At 47.1% G+C, this 16,853-nt stretch overlaps 1 protein-coding gene across 1 annotated transcript in view; it reads right to left on the bottom strand.

Moving 5' to 3' along the window:
• Positions 1-1,654, bottom strand: part of MAP3K13 (mitogen-activated protein kinase kinase kinase 13) — a 134,000-nt gene extending 132,346 nt beyond the window's left edge. The window contains exon 1 of the mRNA XM_044303971.1: positions 1,562-1,654. The gene's annotated coding sequence lies outside the window, so the exon portion shown is untranslated. The remainder of the gene's footprint in view (positions 1-1,561) is intronic.
• Positions 1,655-16,853: the final 15,199 nt, after the last annotated feature.

Genomic DNA, 16,853 nt, shown 5'->3' with positions numbered 1-16,853 from the left:
CTCCCCACTGAAAACACATTCAGCCAAACCGAGTATGTGTATAGGAGAGTTAGCATAGACAGCTGTCGGCAGCTATAAAAGGTGTACGGGCATGTCTGTAGTCATGTCAGCTGTGCTGTAATATTGTATATTTGTGCTGTAGACCTCCCTTTGAAGGGAATCTGTTGTCACCAGGAAATTCACTGTTACACCAGACACAATGGGGGTCATTTATCAAGGGACTTGCAACTACTTTAGTTGTAAAAAAAAGTCATGAGATTTTTGACAGTATGTGGGCAGAGCAGAGGCCGTGCCGGGGGCAAATTTACTAACATTTGCGCCCGGAAACAGGCGAAAATGTAGTCCAGCCAGGGGCTGAAGTAGATTTTTGCGCTAGGCGCACGGCCAACAACTTATACTGTAGCGTAGGGGGGGGGATCTAAGACCGGTGTAAAAAGCTGCTCTTAGTAAATGACCGTCCATGCCTTGTAGGGCTAACTCAGCTGAATGGTACCCTTCACTTAATGATCCATTACTTCATTCCTGGCAGAGGAACATGGGTGCACAGAGTGGCTCGGGCCCACCTGCGGGGCACTTAACTGCTCATTTGCATAGGATTAAAAGTACTTTTTCTCCAGAATGAAACAATAGATTACTAAGTGAAAGGTATCATTGCATTCAGCTGAGCTAGCCCTACAAAGCAGTGTGGTTCCTGGAGACAGAATTCCTTTAAAAGATAAAAACGCATGCAGACAATATCATAATAAAAATCCAACTCCACAAGCCACGTTATCTGGCCGTGCTGAGACTATGCCAGGCAGCCAGTTCATTAGCTTCTGATAATTTCTAGGTAATGTTAAACCTCGAAGGCAGAAAGACACACCTCATATATTATTCATTTTACATGTCTGAGCTAGCTTGGTTTATGTAGCATACAATGATGCCAAGTTTCTTTACGACCATTTACCCAATATGCTGTCATGACAAAATTTGTAATCAGTTGCCTGGAGGATGGGAAAATATCCCATACTATGTAATGGCCTATTAACCCATTGCAATTAACGAGCACAAGTCATCGGAGAGCAGTTAAGTACCCAAGTAGGAGGACCGAGCTTGTCAGAGGCGGCAGAGCTGAGCTTCACAGGTCCTTAGAATATTATCATGTGTTCATTGTGGATTTACATAGGACTGCAGGCTAGCCTACTTAAAAGAAAAATCATCACAATACACAAAAGAGTAAACTGACAAATGAATCTCATATATTCAATGCCGACAGAACAATATCCCAGGCAGCAAAATGTATTTACACAGAGGATTCCTGATTATAACGGCAGAAACAGATGAAGAAAAGGAACTTTATGGCAATTTTCCAATCAAAGTTACTTGGGCCTCCCTAGTGTAATGTAAACTTGGCCTTGCCTTCTATAGAGAGCAGCCGTATGTCCCCATAGTGCACGGTAAGCTGCACTGTAGATCTGCCACAACTCCCAGTCTCCTGGGACGCTACTTCACCAGGGACTGATAGCTAATGTGAACAGAGCAAGGGTTAAATACAACGAGATGATCAATGTGAGACACATACCAGACATTGGCAGGTGCTGTCACGTCCTCAGCCCTTCCTGACATCCATGATCCGGCACCTTAGCATTGCGTGGTCAGAGTACGGAGGAATGTGGGAGGCGATAGGAGCACGTTCACCTGCGCCTGTGTGTATCTAGTGACACGGGGACATGAGAAGGGGAGGGTTAATGACAAGGGCGGAAGCTGTGTCTACAGGTGAGTCGTCTACAGGTCGGTGCTGTAGTCAAAAGGAATGAATGCAAACAGGGCAGACAGACTAGTGCCACAGGTAGCAGTGCTGGTCACATATCATGTTGCGGATTCCCGATGCAGAAAAACCTCAGCGTATTACAGCACCAGCTAAGTGTATGACATTGCACAAATCTCATGTATATTTGTGGATTTTTTTCGGTGCAGAAATTGACCTGCTGTGCGGATTTTCAAATCTTGCAGCATGTCAATTATGTTTGCAGTTTTAGCTGAAGATTTTACACTTTTCCAATGAAGGTTGAGATCTGCAGCAAAACCACGTAAAATCTGCACCAAAAAACGTGGATATGGTGTAGAAAAATACATAAATCTTAGGCCTCTTGCACATGAACGTTGCGCATTCGTTCTGTGCACTGAGGACCGTAATTTGCGTTCCCCAATGCACGGGCAACGTCCATGTCAACTTGAATGGGTCTGTGATCCGTCCGCACCGCAAAAAAAAATAGTACAACTGTCTGATGTGGAGGCACGAACAGAAACACAACAAAAGCACTCCGTAGTGCTTCCGTGGGGTTCCGATACATGCTTCCGTTCCGCATCTCCGTGATTGCAGACCCATTCAAGTGAATGGGTCCGCATTCGTGATGCAGAGTGCACACGGGCCGATGCCCGTGTATTGTGGACCCGCTGTATGCAGGCCGCAATACGGCCAAGGGCACACAACGTTCGTGTGCAAGAGGCCTTATGTGTGTTTACCTGCCCTTGTGTGCAGATACCCTAAGGCCTCTTTCACACGAACGTGATGGATTAGGTCCGGATGTGTTCAGGATGCGTTCAGTGAAACTCGCACCATTTTGCAAGCAAGTTCACTCAGTTTTGTTTGTGATTGCGTTCAGTTGCTCAGTTTTTTCTGCGCAGGTGCAATGCATTTTGATGCGTTTTTCACGCGCGCGATAAAAAGCTGAAGGTTTACAAACAACATCTCTTAGCAACTGCAACTTGCTTCCGGATGCAATGCGTTTTTCACGCAGCCCCATTCACTACCATGGGTCCAGGGCTGCGTGAAAAATGCAGACTATAGAACATGCTGCGATTTTCACGCAACACACAATTGATGCGTGAAAAACAATGCTCATGTATACAGACCCATTGAAATGAATGGGTCAGCGTTCAGTGCGGGTGCAATGCGTTTTCTCGTCACGCATTGCACACGCGCAGAAAACTTGCTCATGTGAAAGGTGCTTTTTCCAGGAATGAAAATCAGCTGCATTCACCTGAATGAGGCTTGTACAAATCCATGTGCTTGCTGCCCTATTGAAATGAATGGAACAGATTTTCACTTGCGGAAAATTCTGCAACAAAATCCGCAGTGTGTAAAGGCCCCCTGGGTTCACAAATGACTGAAAATCCAGCAGAAAAACCCACTGTGGTTTTTGCTGCATGTTTATGTGGTTTCGATATTATGTGCAGTTTGTTGTTGTGGAAAAGCCAGCAGATTTCACACTCTTTATTGAGAAGGGTGAAATCGGAAGAGAAATCTCCTGTAAAAATTGCTGCGGTTTTCAAATCCACCATAACGTAGCTTTTCTGCTGTGTTTTTTTATGCAGTGTGCAGATGAGAATTCAGAAATTTTCATCCAATTTGCTGGTACAGTCAGGGCCGCCCTAGGCGAAGATCCATTTTGCCGCCCCCTCATGTCACTCACTCACTGACAGACACACATACACTCATTGAATGATGTACACATACATTCACTGACAGACAGACATACACTCACTGACAGACATACACTCACTGACAGACAGACATACACTCACTGACAGACACTCACTGAATGACGTACACAGAAACTCACTGACAGACACACACACACACACACACACTCACTCACTGACAGACATACACCTACCCACTGAAACACACACACACATTGAAACTCACTGACAGACACTCACTCACTGGCAGACAAACACACACATACACTCACTGACAAACACACAGACACTTACTGACTGACAGACATCCACACTCACTGACATACACACACAGACACTCAATGACAGACACACATACATTTACTGACAGAAAGATAGACATACATACACTTGTAGTGTCCCACTAGGTAGGAGTGGGCACTACACAAGGGTCAATTGGGTAACGCGTACATCTACTCACAAGGGACAGTGATGTTACATTTTACTGTGCACTTTAATGCATGTTCAATGTGTTTTTGCATTGGTATGCTTCCCCTGTCATATGCTTTGCAGGCCTAGTGGGGTGTAATTTAGCCTCCCAGACAGTAAAGGGAGATAGGGAGCTCCTAGTATAAATGTCCAGGCCCAGACAGGGAGTGGTTGGGTCATAGTCAGGAGTCTGTGGAGACAGAGGTGAGAAGGCACCAGCCCAGGATATGCTGAGAGCCTCCTCCTGACATACAGCTGGATAGTCCTGGTTTCTAGCTGCACCAGGAGGCTAGATGGAGTACAGCCTGCTTGGAGACCGTAGTGTATTCCAGGGGACTAGAGGAGTTACCTTGTCAGCCCGAAGCTCTTGAGGCTAAGGATAGCTCAGTTGAGATACCCCAGTAGTAGGAGAGGACCTCCTGGGAGCAACCTGCAGTCACCTGTCACCTCAAGCAGAGAGAGACAGCTAGGAAACAAAGGTACTGTAATCTTAAGCAAGTGCCAATACTGGAGGAAGGAATTCATACCAAGGATTTAAGCCAGCGAATAGGCATCCGGGCCTTGGGATCCAGCCAGCTAGAATAGCTGTGGGGATAGAGCAGCATAGCACTGCCAAGCATTAACTATATACCCTCCAAGTATCTTGCGAGATTGAAACCTGCTGTGATATAAACCTGCTGTGCATTTGGGACTGTAAAGGACTGTATTACCATCTTGATGTACAAAGTTGGACTGTTATAAGTAAAGCAACGTTTGGTTCACCATATCATCCGTGTACCTCACTTATTGCTACTGAAAACCGGTGTGCCACCGTTACAAGCACTGGCGTCACAAACCTTAAAGGGACCTTGCCTCAGGCACTCTAAACACCTGCAACAACCAGGGCACCTCACCCAACATCAGGCCAGGTCTCTACACCCAGAGTGTGCCCCAGAGGAACTAGTGTCTGCCTCTCCTTCACTGCTACATGCCTGCCCAGGGTCCTCCAAAAAGTGAGTAACCCTCGATTGCCCATACCGTGACCTCACTGTCGCTATACCCTGCAGGTCTGGCGTGTTGCATAAATTGGCGTCACGAACAGGATACGAACATTCCTGCGCCATTGCGGATATAAAAACTGTGTGCTGTTAATTGCCTTAAAGTGACAAGCCCTAATTGCTTTATTGAAAAGTGCTGGGCCAAAGTGAACTGTGATAATTGCGGTGTGAAGATTGTCTTGTCTGGACTGTTTGCCATTTGTTTAAGCCACCGCTTGCTGTCAGTGAATAGACAGCGATTTTGCTCAAAGATGGCCGCTTAGCTTGACTAGAATTGTTTGCTGCGTCATCTTCATACTGAATTGGCGGTAAAAATTGGCGCCTTCTGCTGAAAAGTGCAGGAAAGGCTGTATGTCCGCGCCACCGCCCTGTCTGGAAATTTACATGTCTGCAGAAATGGACTCCGCCTCCCCCATACTGGAGTACCTGGGGGGCGGCCTCCCAGTGCAATGGGAGGGTCTGTCTGCAATTGTTGGTGCCACCCTGTCGCTCTCCAGAGAAGGATCGAGCATGTTGAAGAGTGAAGACTGCTCTGCTGGGATGTCTGCGCCTGACCTTTTACAAATGAACTGTACTGGTGTAGAGCAAGAGGACGCTCCACCGGCCTACTCTCCGGGACCGGAGAGACCCACCTGCCCGCCACCGAGGACGCAACCGGAGACCTACTATGGCTCCTGGAGAGACTTTTTCCAGCCCTCATTCAAGTGGTCAGCGTTCATGGCAGAGATCCGGGAGGCCGCAATAAAGAAATCTACCAAGACCAAGATATACTATGAAGAACTGGCAAAGACCATTCATGAGTGCCACACTGACACCCAACCCCGCCTGGAAAGGAGAATGGGGTTGGTTGTGGCCTTTGACAAGGACCGAGGCTTCGGTTTTATCAAGGACTATATTACTGGCAGAGACTTATACGTGAATCGGAGGTCCGTCAAGCGGAGTTACCTCCCAGAGAATCTGCATAACCTCCGCGAGGGAGAGGAAGTAGAGTTCACCCCTGCCGAGGGCCTGCGAGGCCCCTACGCCACTGCCGTGTCCCGTCCCAGAAAGAAATCGGAGGACTGGGACCTTGATGAGGACCATCCTGGCTGCGAGCGCGAACCTGTGCGCTCTCCAGAACCGGCCCATCATGCCTTTCAAGAACGGGGCTCCTTCATTGGCCCGAACGTCTTTTGGCAACCTACAGTGGTGGAGAAGAGGGTAAGCCCATGGCCCTCACCTGAGCTGCCTCGCAGGGAGAAGACTGTCCGTGAACTGGAAGATGCCGAAAGATTCCGTGCTGCCCTGGACAACATCAGAAGAGGAAGAAAAGTGGACACCTCACCTGAACCTGCAGCGGCTGCGCAGGATGCGCCAACTCCTGTACAAGTGCCGGTGGCGACAGCGGAGAACAGCGATCCCGACTCCGAAAGCCTGGACGACCAGATCGTGCGGCTGGAGAAGAAACTACGGGAGCTGCGCCAGATTGCCTCTGCCAGGATCCAGACTCCACCTGACCTGAAAGAAAAAGGACTTAAGGACTCGGACGTCTCCGGGTCTATGGTGAGAGTACCTGTCCCTTCCAGCCGGCCCGCTTTAGTGTCAGCACCTGCGCTGAGGTCTTCCTACACTGTGCACCGGCGCACAGAGCCAGTCGTCCAGGAACCCACCGGACCGCTTGCAGCAGCGGTACCCAGGCCAGTGCAGCAACCTCCAATTGTCATGCCTGCACCGGTGCGGTCAGCAACCCTGATTACCCCTAGGCCTATGGGGCCAATACCTATTAGGGGTCCGTTCATGCTGCAGTTGCCCCCCAATACTGTGTTGTGGGCACATCCGCCTGTTGATTCTCAATACAGGCCCAGTCTACAAATGGAGCCAGGGAGCACCACTGAGATGCCTAGTGGATTTGACTTGCCCCTGTTAATTGGCCTGCTAGGCCATTGACTTCATTTATTTTGCCGAGGGACCCTAAATAAAGTGGATTAACCCTTTCAGACATAATAATACCAGATCCATTCATGACGGATGTATGCGGTTGTATTATTGTAACGGAAGCTATTTTGCAGATCCATGACGGATCCACATTAGTGTGAAAGTAGCCTTAGGACTCGTTCACACGAACGTATGAAGCCTGTGCCCGTGCTGTGGACCGCAGATTGCGGTCCGCAATGCACGGGCACCGTCCGTGGGGCAGGCGCATGGAGATCGCAAACCCATTCCCTTGAATGGGTCTGCGATCCTTCCGTTCCGCAAAAAGATAGAGCAAGTTCTATCTTTTTGCAGTGCGGAAGTACGGAACGGAACCCCAGAAAGCACTCTGTAGTGCTTCCGTAGTGTTCCGTTCCGTTCTTTCATTCCGCACCGTTCTGCATCTCCGGATTTGCGGGCCCATTGAAATGATTGTGTCCGCATCTGTGATGCAGAATGGCCACGGAACGGTGCCCGTGTATTGCGGATCTGCAGATGCAGTCCGCAATACGGCATTGGGCAGCACACGTGTGAACGAGCCCTTTTGGTGAGAAAAAACACATAAATCCATATGGAAATACACACTGAATTTCTGCTAGACAGCCCACACCCTTGTGCAGGTAGCCTTAGGCCTCTTGCACACAAATTTGTTTTTTTTTCCATTTACATTCCGTTTTTTGCGTTCCGTATACGGAGCAGTATACAGAACCATTCATTTTAATGGGTCGGCAAAAAGAATGGAATGTACTACATATGCATTCCATTTCCGCATTTCCGTTATTCCGTTCCGTTCAAAGATAGAACATGTCGTATTATTGTCCGCATAACGGACAAGGATAGTACTGTTCTATTAGAAGCCAGATGTTCTGTTCCGCAAAAAACGGTATGCACACGGATGTCATCCGTATTTTTTGCGAATCCGTTTTTTTGCAGACTGCAAAACACTGAAAAACCCATACGGTCGTGTGCAATAGGCCTTAGGCCCTTTTCACATGAGCGAGTATTCCACGCGGGTGCAATGTGTGGTGCGAACGCATTGTGCCCGCACGGATTCCGAACCCATTAATTTCAATGGGTCTGTGTACATGAGTGTTGGTTTTCACGCATAGAAACCAATGACGCTGTACGCTCAGTAGGACGGGTTTTCACGGACTGTGGTCCGTGAAAAACCACGTATGTGTGAATGAGGCCTAAGGCTAGGGCTACATGGTGACATGTGTCGCACGACATATAGGGTGCAACTGCACTGCAACATGTGTCGCGTGACATTGATGTCACACCAATGTCGTTCAACATATTTTATAATGGTAGTCAATGTTGTTGCACTGCGACATCCGGCGAATGGGACACGACAGTCAGACAAAAATCCATCCAGGATGGATTTTTTGCGACTGTCATGTCGCAGTCACAGCATGTTGGATGTTGCAGTGCGACACCATTGACTACCATTATAAAAATTGTCGCTTGACTTTTGTTCGACAAGAAGTCACACGACAACTGTCACCATGTAGCCCTAGCCTAAGGGCTCATGTCCACTACGCTTGTGGATGTGGAACCATTGACTTGAATGAGTCCGTGATCCGCAACCTACGGCCAGAGATAGAACATGTTCTATCTTTTTGTGGTGCAGAGCCCCGGATTAGAAGGGCTTCATAGTGCTTCCGTGGGCTACCAATCCGTGACTCTGCACTGCAAAAAATAGGTGAAGCCCTACCTTCGGTCATATCTGGTGGATACGGACCCATTCCAGTCCTTTATTTTGTGGACCAGCCGTTTATGGTCCACAATATGGGCACTGAGCAAGGAAGCTTGTGGGCATGAGCCCTAAGCGCACCTATTATTATTTTTTTGCTGCCATTTTTGTAGTGTTTTTCTCTGGCACACAGAGGGGGAGATTTATCAAAACTGGTGTGAAGTAAATTTGGCTGTTGCCTCTAGCAACCAATCAGATTCCACCTTTCATTTTTCAAAGAAGCTCTGAAAAATGAAAGGTGCAATCTGGTTGCTAGAGGCAAGTAAGCCGGATTTACTTTACACCAGTTTTGATAAATCTCCCCTAGTGTGTCTACAGCTGTTTTTGGAAGAAAGCAGCCATCTTTTTCTAGTCCTATAACGCCCCTCTAACATAAATGCCAGGTGAAGAAAAAAGCCTTTGTGTCCTGCCTTTCACTTTTCCCATAAACCTTCAACTAAGATCTGTAGCTAGAGTTTTTACAGCAAAAAACGCAATAAAAAACACAAAAGTGCTGAAAAACAGCACTAAAGCCTACGTGTGAAGGCAGCGTTATGGCTGATTCACACAACTGAGATCGATCTGAGAAACGCGGCCTGTGTCAGCCGCATCTCCTGGACCGACGGTGGGTCCCCTGACCTGGACTGTCTGCATCATGGTAATTTCTGAAACAGTCAGTCGCTATCTGATTGTGGGTCTATTGTGCTGTACTCACATCATCTCACTCACAGATCACTAGACTGAAGAGGCAGCAGAACTCAGCTGAGCAACACATTCCTTCAGGTTTTTTTTTTAACTGAATTAAATGTGATGTAATGTCTACGCATGTAAAGCTGAAAGGTGCACATACCTTAGAAGAAACGTATGGTGTAGTCAGATTGTGCTGTCCTTTTAGACAGAATGGAACGTTTTTTCGCATAGACAGATCATATCAATGGCCTTGAGGCTGTAAACACATAGGAATTTTGTATCGTACTGTTTTTCTGCACATTTAGATTACATTCAAACGTGACAAAAATGCAGTGGATTTGTCGTTGTGGATATTCGCGCTGCAAAGTACCAGCAAAGTGAGTGAGGTTGGAGCAATATTCCTCCTCACATTGTGGGAAAAAAATCTGCAGATTTACCTGTGGCGTGGATTTTAAATCTGCAGCATGTCAATTTCTGCAATGCAAAGAGTGAAATCTGGATCCGATCAGCAGCATTTCTCACATGAAGGCCTCTTTCACACTACAGTATGTCCATTTCAGTGTTTTGCGGTCCGTTTTTCACGGATCCGTTGTTCCGTTTTTTTGCTTCCGTTGTGGTTCCGTTTCCATTCCGTTGTTCCGTTCCGTTTTTCCGTATGGCATATACAGTATACAGTAATTACATAGAAAAAATTGGGCTGGGCATAACATTTTCAATAGATGGTTCAGAAAAAACGGAACGGAAACGGAAGACATACGGATGCATTTCCGTATGTGTTCCGTTTTTTTGGCGGACCCATTGACTTGAATGGAGCCACGGACCGTGATTTGCGGGCAATAATAGGACATGTTCTATCTTTCAACGGAACGGAAAAACGGAAATACGGAAACGGAATGCATACGGAACACATTCCGTTTTTCTTGCGGAACCATTGAAATGAATGGTTCCGTATACGGACCGTATACGGAACGCAAAAAACGGACCGCAAATGGAAAAAAAAAAACGGTAGTGTGAAAGAGGCCGAAATCTGCCACAAAATTCACCATTTGGTGTGTTTTTTCTGCTGCAAACTTCTAGTAGAAATGCTACAGATTTTCTGCTGCATAAAATCTGTAGCATTTCAGTCATGTGTGGACATACCTAAGGCCACCTGCACACGTTGCGGAATATACAAGGGAGAAACTGCGTAAGGTCTCCTGCACACGAATGAGTGCGCCACGTGGCCGTGCTGCACGAACACCGACCGCGGGGCAGCCGCAGAGGATCGTGGACCCATTCACTTTGATGGGTCTGCGATCCGCCCGTTCTGCAAAAAGATAGGACACGTTCTATCTTTTTGCGGAACGGAAGTACGGGACAAAACCCCACTGAGGGTTTCCCTTCCGTGCTTCCGTTCAGCACCATTCCGCATCTCCGGATTTGCAGACCCATTGAAGTGAATGCGGAATGCCCGCTAAACAGCCCCCGTGTATTGTGCAATACAGCAGCGGGCAGCACACGTTCGTGTGCAGGAGGCCTAATACAGTACTAGTAAAATGTATGATTTTAAACTAATCTCATGTAACTTTGTGGATTTTTTTCCTGTGTGGAAAATGACCTGCACCGCATACTGAACTAAAAAAACGGCCAGTATACTGAATGCAAAATACTGTCGTGTGCATGAGCCCTAACAGCTTAAAGGGATTCCATCATCAGAATTTAGGCCTATAACCTAAACATATGGCAAGGTCACTACTAATACACAGAATCCTAAAGTGACCTTATAAAATGCGCCTGTGGCTCTATTATCATATAAAACAGGTTTATATAACCTGTCACTCACGTCACAAATGTGTCCAAGGGGACGTCTCATGATGCAGGGTGCCCGGCTGCAGCCATCTCCTTTTGGTGCCCAGCGCCGCCTTCTGAATTGAAATCGCTGCCCTCCCTTTCATTAGAGCCGCCTACCTCAGTTCACCGGCGCCTCTCTAACGTCAGCGCCGCCTCTGAAATCGTCCGCTCTCCTCAGGTTATACCTAGTGCGCACGCACAGGATCTGGCTGAGGAGAGCGGATGTTAGAGAGGCGGCGATGACTGAGGTAGGCGGATCAAATGAAAAGGAGGGCGGCGATTTCAATTCAGACGGCGGCGCTGGGCCCTGCATTGTGAGACGTCCCCTTGGACACATTTCTGACGTGAGTGACAGGTTATATAAACCTGTTTTATATGATAATAGAGCCACAGGCACATTTTATAAGGTCACTTTAGGAGTTTAGGATTCTGTGTATTAGTAGGGACCTCGCCATATGTTTAGGTTATAGGCCTAAATTCTGATGACAGAATCCCTTTAACATTTGGACTCTGTTTCTTGACAGTAAAAGCAACTATAAATCTACAAGGTTCCCATAAAGGGTTAAAACTTCATGACTTAGAGCACCTTGAGTTCAGAGATACTGTTCTCATCTCTTGGGTCTTTCTGAAGAGCACACACATTAGGCTACGTTTATACCGGTATCACAGCTTCCATTTCCGAAAGTCATGATGCTGTTCCAGATCTGTGCTACAGGATCCAAATGTCATTGGTGAACTTATATTGTGAAGTGTGGGGGGCTCTAGTACGGCTTCTGTCATTTTGGCAGCAAGAATACTGCTGTATCCATGCTGCACAAAAAGTGACAGAACCCCAAACAGCAATGGGAACAGAGCCTCAGACATTTCAGGGGCCAAACCGTGCCAGGTGAGGACTCACCTCCAATTGTGTAGCCAACGCTCTCACCGAAACACTGATAGGAGGAGAGCTGCTGATTGAGGTGTCCATCACACGTTCTCTTCAGAAGGATTGCAGGAGAGTCAGGAACCCTAGAACTGCAGGAACTTTACAAGTGTCCGTTTTCTGTGCTTTGAAGGTGTCAGAAGCAACATCTGACTGAAAGTGCAGGGATCATTTAAAAGATTTGATGTGAACTATACATCTACAAGAAATGTGTCTGGACATTTGAAAAGAGAGCTTCTGCAATGTTAAACTTGACAGATTCAGACAGCTAAACATGCCAATAAAATTGACCACACACCCTCAATAGTTGTCAGCCGACTCGCCCGGCTCCACCGTACACATCCGATTTTTGCTTGGTTGTGCTAAAAATGGATGACAATAGACTAATGTGTATGGGGCTTTAAAATTCTCCCACCATCCACTATCCTAGGGATTAAGTTGTGTTGCCTATAGCACTACCGTAAGCGCCTATATATGTATAAAACAGGCAATGGACCAGTATTGGTTTCCATTACTGATGTGCTGCTTGATCCAGGCAGAATAGGGGAGCCTCAGAAGGGAACATTCAATAACCTGGGGGGTCATCTTTAAACGGGATCTATTCTTTTATCAACCTTCACACTCATCAACCACACCGCCACATTTGAGCATGGCATTCTGTTGAATTGTGCGTGACGCAGGCCTGAAATGACTACTAAACTTGGCACAAGGTGAGGAAGGGTGGCATATACCATGGTGTGTTACGCTTGCTGTGAGTTATGAACAGAGGTACCAGAGAGAAGAAGAAGAACACAGCCTATAACAGCAGGATGGTGCCACCATGGCTGGTAACCCAGCCTGAGGGTAGGGTCAGCGTCACTATTGTGGACAAAACTTATAGGTAGGTGGGAAGCTGAAATACAGTATGTGAATTTCTTTGTTTAACATATGTATAATCTATCTAGTAACCTGCGGGGCTATGGGCAATTTCAGCTTCCCACCTACCTATACGTTTTGTCCAGAATAGTGACGCTGCCCCTACCCTCAGGCTGGGTCACTGGCCATGGTGGCACCATCCTGCTGTTATAGGCTGTGTTCTTCTTCTTCTGTCTGGACCTGACTCTAATAACATCACATGAAGGGATTTCTATTTATGCACTTCCTCGAAACAGCTTGGAGGGTAGAACAGTCATCTATATTCATCGCACCGTACTTAAGTTGGTCCTAGTGTTTTTCTGTGCTCGTTTCGATCATTTAACAGTGAAACTGGTGAGGTCACCTCCAGTGAAATACTGTACAATAGTGACAGAGACTAGCTGTGCCGATACCGGAGGAGGTGAAAAGGGGAATTCCAGGCTTTCTCTAGTTAAAGGTTAACCTCTCAGCACTGCGGGCTGCACTCTTGACATTTATCACTCACCTTTGACAGAGCTTGGGCTTCTTCTCCAGACATTTTAACAATCGCCATTAATTAAGGATCACTTCCATGCACTTGATGGGGGGAATAGGAAGCAGGGTTTTAACAATAGGGCAAATCATGCAATGGACTGGGCCCACCAGCGGCAGGTCACATGACTCATTCCTCCCAACCGCCCCAAATCCGAGGGGACAGTTGGAAGGCTGCAGCATGGCCCGAATTTGACTGTATCTGTGTCCAGAGTCTCCATTAGTATGCAAATTTAGAGGTCGATTTTTCAGCCGTGATCCTAATGCAATATTACTCCTATAAGAGCTTATTCACAAGTTCTTGCCCGTTGTGCAGATGCAAATACTCGGACCTCGTTGCATCGGAGTTCTGCATCTGCAAACATCTGAGTTCAGGACATCTCTTCATGTTTGGCTATGTAAGGCTTTAGCAGAGCAGGCCGAGGCGTAGGAGCGATGTCTTATGTGAGCTCCTGCCCTGTGCCTGCTCCACAACGGTACTGTCACGGATGGTGTTACAGAAAACTAGAAGACAAAAATGAAGATCTGACTGACTTGATCCAGAACTAAGGAACCAAAGGGTAAGCCCTGTAACAGCCCTAGCTCTCTCCCTTACTGCTCAGCCTATGCAAAAATCTCAATGGTAGAAATTTGCATACCCTCGTTCCTCGACTGTATGACACCTGAACACCCTATAATAGTGAGGGGACACGACCACCGGCTCCCTACACTTTGTACGGAGGGAGTCAGGGTCACCTAGGATCAAGCAAACAGGAAAACACAAACAAATGAACAGACTTAGGGCTCTTTCACACTTGCGTTGTCCGGATCCGGCGTGTACTCCATTTGCTGGAATTACACGCTGGATCCGGAAAAACGCAAGTGAACTGAAAGCATTTGAAGACGGATCCATCTTCAAAATGCGTTCAGTGTTACTATGGCAGCCAGGACACTATTAAAGTCCTGGTTGCCATAGTAGTAGTGGGGAGCGGTATACTTACAGTCCGTGCGGCTCCCGGGGCGCTCCAGAATGACGTCAGAGCGCCCCATGCGCATGGATGAAGTGCCATGCGATCACATCATCCAAGCGTGTTGGGCGCCCTGACATCACTCTGAAGCGCCCCGGGAGCCACACGGACGGTAAGTATACTGCTCCCACGCTCGCTCCCCACTACACTTTACCATGACTGCCAGGACTTTAGCGTCCCGGCAGCCATGGTAACCATTCATAAAAAGCTAAACGTCGTATCCGGCAATGCGCCGAAACAACGTTTAGCTTAAGGCCGGATCGGATCAATGCCTTTCAATGGGCATTAATTCCGGATCCGGCCTTGCGGCAAGTGTTCAGGATTTTTGGCCGGAGCAAAAAGCGCAACATGCTACAGTATTTTCTCCGGCCAAAAAATTTTCCGGTCCTGAACTGAAGACATCCTGATGCATCCTGAACGGATTTCTCTCCATTCAGAATGCATGGGGATAATCCTGATCAGGATTCTTCCGGCATAGAGCCCCGACGACGGAACTCTATGCCGGAAAAGAACAACGCAAGTGTGAAAGAGCCCTTATCTGTAGAAGCATCAGTTGTAGCATCCAGCATGCACACACTCCAGGAAGTTGTATAAACCGCAAAGTGATGCAGCATGGGAGGGGATTTAAAGGGATGCAATCAGTGCAACTAGATGACAGCTGAGAGAGGGAAACGAGATGACAAAACAAAAGAACCTCAAGCAGGAGGTTCTGAAGAACGTCTGTCAGAGCTTCTCAGATGTCTGGCGGTGACAGGTACAGGTTATTAACAGAGTGGAGCGCGCGCAGGCACAGGGCAGGAGGTCACACAAGACATCGCTCCTCTGCTGCTGCCCGCTCTGCTAAAGCCAAAGCCAATCTACCCCAGGCTTTAGTAGAGCAGCCCTGATACGGGCAGGAGCAACAATGCTCTATCCGGCCGCAGGGGAGTCAATACTGTTATACATAGCAGTGTACAGGTTCAAGCGCTGGGAAAACGTTACAAAAAAATATTTTTGAAAAATTAATTTTATGGCACTTACAATAGGTTTTAATAAAGCATATAGAAAGGTTTAGGTACACTAGAGGCATATCTAATAGCAAATGCACTGAGGTTATATGGTTGAAGGTTGGACTTGATGGTCCTGGGTCTTTTTCCAACTATGTAAATATGCAGAGCTACCCTACAGCAGATAGTTCAGTCCATGAAATGTGAGGATGTCAGTGGCAAAAAATGAATGTGTGTCGTCCTGCATTTCATATTTCCGATAGACTTTCAACTAACATGTGGAGCCGGTGTTTTCTGCAAAATGCAAACCAAAAAACAGAGGTTTAAAAGAAACGTCACTAAAAATACAAGTGTAAAAAAAAAAAAAATTTATGAAAAAACCTAGGTGTAAACTCACCCTTAGGGCTCATGCACATGAGCATATTTTCTTTCTGAGTGCGTTCCGTTTATTTTGTGGACCGTATATGGAACCATTAATTTCAATGGGTCCACAGAAAAAACGGAAGGTACTCCATGTGCATTCCGTTTCCATATGTCTATTATTGTCCGCATTACGGACAAGGGTAGTACTGTTCTATTAGGGGCCAGCTGTTCCGTTCCGCATAATACGAAATGCACACGGACGTCATCTGTATTTTTTGCAGATCCGTTTTTTGTGGACTGCAAAATACATACAGTCATGTGCATGAGGCCTTTTTTTTTTAAAGCAATTAATTGCAAAACGTAATGCTATAAAATAAGAGCATATCTTGTGCTCTGACATGTACATTGTTTTGAATTGGTTACAGAGAACTCTTTAAAGGGGTTATCCCATCTTAGATAATGGGGGCATATCACAAGGATATGCCCCCATTGTCTTATAGAGAACAGAGCGGGGAGCGCTGTGGCTGCAGGACCCCAGATTTCCCGGGGTCCGTCCACCACCAAGTGCTAATCCCCGCCTCTTCCATAGAAATGAATGGGAGCATGCCGCGCATGCACGGCCCATGCTCCCATTCATTTCTATGTGGCAGATGGCAATAGCCGAGCCAGCGCTCGGCTATTTTTTTGGCGGCCCCATAGAAATGAATGGAGGGTGGCTGCGCATGCGCAGTGCGCTCTCCTTCACTTTCGTGGCTCCGTTCTTGATATAGGTGCGGGTCCCAGCGGTGGGACCCACACCTATAAGACAATGGGGGCATATCCTAGCGATATGCCCCCATTGTCTGAGATGAGAAAACCCCTTTAAGGACTCCTTCAAGCACACAATGTATTTTATCCCTTTCTGGACATCTCTCGTACATGTAAGGTGGAAGTTAGGTCTTTAAAAGTGGGCACTTGTGGGCGCAGCAGGTTTTAAAC

The sequence above is a fragment of the Bufo gargarizans genome, chromosome 8, assembly GCF_014858855.1.
Source record: "Bufo gargarizans isolate SCDJY-AF-19 chromosome 8, ASM1485885v1, whole genome shotgun sequence".
NCBI lineage: Eukaryota > Metazoa > Chordata > Amphibia > Anura > Bufonidae > Bufo > Bufo gargarizans.
Note: the sequence above shows the minus strand (reverse complement) of the source record. Positions and strands in the feature narration are given on the sequence as shown.